Here is a 6,232-nt window from a genome sequence, read left to right as displayed (position 1 = left end):
ACCCAGGCTGGAGTGCAATGGCGCGATCTCGGCTCACCGCAACCTCCGCCTCCCGGGTTCAGGCAATTCTCCTGCCCCAGCCTCCTGAGTCGCTGGGATTACAGGCACGCGCCACCATGCCCAGCTAATTTTTTTTTTTTTTTTGTATTTTTAGTAGAGACGGGGTTTCACCATGTTGACCAGGATGGTCTCGATCTCTTGACCTCGTGATCCACCCACCTCGGCCTCCCACAGTGCTGGGATTACAGGCTTGAGCCACCGCACCCGGCCCCAAAATCTCCTTAAACTGATAAGCAACTTCAGCAAAGTCTCAGGATACAAAATCAATGTGCAGAAATCAGAAGCATTCCTATACACCAATAACAGAGAACCAAATCAAGTGTGAACTCCCATTCACAATTGCTACAAAGAGAATAAAATACCTAGGAATACAACTAACAAAGGATATAAAGGACCTCTTCAAGGAGAACTACAAACCACTGCTCAAGGAAATAAGAGAGGACACAAACAGATGAAAAATCATTCCATGCTTATGGTTAGGAAGAATCAATATCATGAAAATGGCCATACTACCCAAAGTAATTTATAGATTCAACACCATCCCCATCAAGCTACCAATGACCTTCTTCACAGAACTGGAAAAAAACTACCTTAAACTTCATATGGAACCAAAAGACAGTCTGCATAGCCAAGACAATCCTAGAAACAGAAATTCCATTTGACCCAGCAATCCCATTACTGGGTATATACCCAAAGGATTATACATCTTTCTATTATAAAGACACATGCATACACGTATATTCTTTGCGGCACTGTTTACAATAGCAAAAACCTGGAACCAACCCAAATGCCTATCGATGATAGACTGGACAAGGAAAATGTGGCACATATACACCATGGAATACTGTACAACCATAAAAAATGATAATTTCGTGTCCTTGCAGGGACATGGATGAATCTGGAAACCATCATTCTCAGCAAACTGACACAAGAACAGAAAATCAAACACCGCATGTTCTCACTCACAGGCAGGTGTTGAACAATAACACATGGACACAAGGAGGGGAGCATCACACACTGGGGTCTGTTGGGGGGTGCTAAGGGAGGGACAGTGGTGGGTGGGAAGGGATAACATGGGGAGAAATGCCAGATGATATAGGTGATGAGGGGATGGAGGCAGCAAACCACATTGCCATTTGTGTACCTATGCAACAATCCTGCATGATCTGCACATGTACCCCAGAACCTAAAGTACAATTTTTAAAAAAGTCATATTCTTTAATATTTCATGGAGATCACATTTTAAAATTATATAATAGTGACTACTTTGGAAAAAGCAGAGTGAGAAAAGTTCAATTGTTTTTCAGGCACAATGTCATCTGTTTTGTCATATGCTATTTTCCTTCTTTTTTTACTGAGTGGTATTTTTTCTTTCTAGACTTATTGTTACAATTGGTAGACTGTACTTGTTTGGGGGTAAAAGAATGAATGTTCTCAAAGTTCTAGTTTGGATGAGTATATTTTAACCCAGATTTGCCCACTCTGATATTTTAGGAAAATACCAACTCTAGTGAATTCTCATCATTCAATGTAGTTGCATTCTATAAATTTGCCACAAAACCTCTGTTGTTATATATTGAACCATTGTTTCTGGAGGAAATACAGAGTTAGTTCCACAGTAATTTCTTGTCACAGCATTTTTGTGAAGCATGCAATACATAATATTGTTTCATGTTTATCTCTTTTAATATATAGTTGATTTATTAGCATTAAACTCATCATTGTGTTATCACAAAGATACCAAAATAGGAGGTCCCAAGATTCACACTGCCACCCCAAACAGACATCAACTAGCAATCTGGCATAAACAGAGACATGTCAACTGATGGAAGGAAATAGGGAACCCAGATATGAACCCTATATCTATGATCAATTGATTTTGGGCAAAGGTTCCAGGAATATAGAATGGAAAACAGTCTCTTTAATAAATCATGTTGGGAAAACTAGATACCTGTATTTAAAAGCATGAAATTCGTCCCTTATCTCACATCACATACAGAAATCAACTCAAAATAGTTTAGAGGCTTAGACATAAGACTGGAAACTATAAAACCGTTAGGAGAAAATATAGGGGAAAAACCATACAATATTGGTCTGGCCAGAGTTTCTAAGTTTGATCACAAAGGTGCAAGAAACAAAAGTAAAAATAGAAAGCTTCTGCACAGGAAAGAACATAATTAACAGAATGAGGAGACTATGCATTTGGAAAAAAATTTTGTAAGCCATACATCTGATTAATATTCAAAATATGTAAGAAACTCAACTATATAGGAAAAAAATCAAATAATCTGATTAAGAAATAGGTAAGAAACCTGAATAAACATTTTTCATAAAAAAGATATCTGAATGAATAGCAGATATATAAAAAAAATGTTCAACTTTACTGATCGTTAGGGAGATGCAAATTGAAGCCACGATGAGATATCACCTCACACCTGTTAAAACAACTATTATCTAAACTACATAAGATAACAAGTGTTGGTGAAGATGTGGAGAAAAGTGAGTGCTTGTATACTGTTGGTGGGAATGCAAATTAGTACACCATTATGAAAAACAGTATGGAGGTTCTTCAGAAAAACTAAAAACAAAATCACCATATAATTCAGAAATCCCACTCCTGGGCGTTTATTCAAAATATTTGAAAATTTCTATGTCAAAGAGATGTCTGCTTTCCTATGTTAATTGCAGCACTATTTACAATAGTGAAACTATTGAATCAATATTAGTGGCACTCAACAGGCAGATGGATTTAAAAAAATGGGTAAAAAATGAGAAAGAATTTCTTTCTTATTTAAGGCTAAATAGTATTTCATTGTGTTATATACACACAACGAAAAACATTTAAGGCTAAGTAGTATTTCATTATGTATATGTAACACAATAGTATTTCATTGTATTATATATACACAATAAAATACTATTTAGCCTTAAATAAGAAAGAAATTCTTTCATTTGTAACATGAATAGAATTGGAGAATGTTACACTAAGTGAAACAAGCTAAACGCAGAAAGACAAACATTACATGTTCTCATTTATATATGAAACCTAAATTAACTGAAGTCATAGAAGCAGAGAGCAGAATGGTGGTTACTGGGAGGCTGGGGTTTGGGAGCAATGGGGAAATGATAGACAAAAAGCACAAAGCCTCAGATAGAACAGTTTGTTTCTTTTTTTAAACAAAATATATTGCACAGCATGATAGATATAGATAATAATTGAGTATTATACATTCCAAAATCACTGAGATTAACTTTCAAATCTTCTCATCACAAAAATGTTAAATATTTGAGGTAATGGATAAACCATAATATTACTTTGTAACCCATAAATATATGCCTCTATAATTTGTCAATATATAATTTAAAATTTGAACTCATAGTCAATAGCACTATAATTAATTCATGCCTAAACAAATCTTACTGAAAAACTTTTTTTCCCCATAAGGCATTTCACGGCCTTCTTGTGCTGAGGGATGCTAGACAGTACTTCAACTCTTTGCTTGGAGGCCATTTTAAACAATGATGTCACTAACAAAAAGCACGAAAAAGCAAAAGCATGGTACGAAGTACATAAAAAAGGACACATTTTAGTATGAGATCTGGAACAAGAAGACAGAGAACCGCCTTGTGTGAAATTAGCCCGCAACACGCATGTCAGGTGATCTAAAATATTGCTACTTTGTGCATATCCTAAAATGACAAAAGCACCATGAGTATAATTTGGGCACCCCACAGAAATTTTAGTAAGCATGAGAATTGGTAATTATAGACTCTGTGAAAAATGTGGATCCACTGTACTGATTTTACTTATCTTCCCTGGGGGAAAAAAAATTGAAAATATTTACTTTATTGAATTGCTCTCTTTTCTGTCCCAACTTGATTTTTATGTGGTTGTGTGCTTTGTGGTGATTTGGCCTAGGAAGAAAGTGTTTAAATGAGACTGTAATGAGAAGTCTGTTTCTTACTTTTAAATAGGCTGAGAAAGGGTACTTCATGAGAAAGCACAAAATAATTTCTCAAAATCACCACCAAATATCTGTCTCCCATAGAGCCTTGAAGTGCAAGAAATTTTCCTATGTAGTTATTGCAATGTCAGTATTACATAGGTATTACCACATCAATAATGATATAAAGTCAAGAAAAGAACATTTTGGGCAATTATGTAAACGAAATAAAAATGACATTTACTAAATCTGTCTTTGGACAATTGGCTTACATGTTTGATACCTCTGATTCTAATTATTAAAAAGCTTCATATATTGAAGTGATCTCCCTAGGATTTAATGAGATGATGCACTTTAAATCATATCTAATGCCTGCCACAGAGTAGTCAGTAAATTAATGTCATACATTCTCATATACAATAAATAAGTCTTATACCTATGAAAAGGCATAATACAGAAAAAACTCTCTTGCCACAAAATAAAGTACATATTTCTAAATGTTAAAATCTTTAACAAAATGATTTACATCTCTTGAGTAAAATTTAAAGGAAAGAAAGAAAGAAAACTCTTACTGTTTATCACTTGTTTTTCCAAACGCAGTGGTTTTAGGAGTGAACTCCGTGGTTGTGAGGGAAGAAAAGAATATCTGCTGAACGCTATCTGAAATACATCAAGAAATAGACCAGCTTCTTAACATAAAATGAAATCAAGATAAAGGGTTATTGCTTTAAAAAATGTAAAAGTTTTAGCAAACTTCAACTCAACTTGGCACAACATTCTGTTAAATCACTATAAAGAGAATTTTGTTGAAGGACTCAGTTGACAGGTGTGGCAAAACAACTTTTTGAAAGTGAGAAAGTATGGCCTTGGGCAAACCAACTTGACATGGAAAATTTTGAAAACATCAAACACAACATGAACATTTTTCACTTTCTTGAGTCACTTTAGTCGAACTACCTGAGCTCTCATCAAGGAGTGCTTTTCGGAATTAACAAGGGTCACCATGCCTAAAGCCATGTAATAGCAAGCCAGAAAGACAAAAACAAAATCAACAATAGCAACAACAAGAAAGGAAAAGCCCAAGGGAAAATGTAGCATTTTTCCTTTTATCTATTAATAACTAAACAACTATGAGATATAGTAAGATTTTTTTTTCCATTGGAGTTCTTATGGAAAGTCCTTCTGAGAACTTTTTTCTCTTTTAAGAACTCCAATGGAAAAAAATGAGATTTTTTTCTGATAATAATTAATATTTGAAATGAGATTTTTACAAGACTTCATTGTAATGTCTTATAATGTAGAAACATATTAACAGAGAATAATTAACAATGGATTGATTACAATAAAATGAATTTTCTTGCCTAATCTTTCAAAAGGAAGTGACACTGGCATTTACCATAATTCTAGTCTAACATAATTCACTCATTTGGAAGAAACACCAGGAAAGTTTAAGAGATTTTGAGATGTAATGTACGGTATGTTAACAACAATGAAAGAAACACTGCATCTGTTTTACTAAGAAGTAACAATTTTATGGGCAGTATTCAAATATATTTAATTAAATGAAATGCCAATGAATTATAACAGAAACATTTGTTGTTGTATTTTTGGGAAAAAGGGTTATTAAATTAGAAGCATGAGGCTTATTTTAACTGATTCTTTATCACTGCAAGCATCCATCTTCCCTGAAAAAAAAAAAAAAAGAAAATTGAAAGTAAATGGTTTGATTAGTTAAGTCAATGCAAGCACCATCTTTATTTGGTATGGTTCAGATCAGAGAAATGATGGGGAAAGTAGGGGTATTTTGGGGCAACTATAATAATTCCATATATGACAAATGGAAAAAATGTGATGGAAATAGAACAATGCCAGTATAACAGAGTCTGTGATACTCTTTTATTTTTTTTTAATCCAAGGTAGTAAATTTCAGGAATAATCAAATATTAACTAATTTAAAGATTTATATTCTAGAAGACATTAAACAACAAAGACAGCACTGGCTCTGTTTCAGTCTCAAACTGGAATGTTTCCTCTTAGCCTGCTTTAGCTTTTCAACGCAGCATGGAAAGATTACTTCCAACTCCTGTTCACCTTTTTAAAGTGCACCTGAAAAATGAAGTTTCATAAAGATTTTCTTGGTTCTTTCAAGTTTTACCTTTTCAAGAATCTGTGTTGGACATCACTGCCTTTATGTCAGGTGGCTTGTGGCTAGAGCAAAATAGAAGCTG

The sequence above is a fragment of the Sapajus apella genome, unplaced genomic scaffold (genome assembly GCF_009761245.1).
Source record: "Sapajus apella isolate SASKATOON/1434 unplaced genomic scaffold, GSC_monkey_1.0 scaffold9, whole genome shotgun sequence".
Lineage (NCBI taxonomy): Eukaryota > Metazoa > Chordata > Mammalia > Primates > Cebidae > Sapajus > Sapajus apella.
This window is presented reverse-complemented; position numbering follows the sequence as displayed.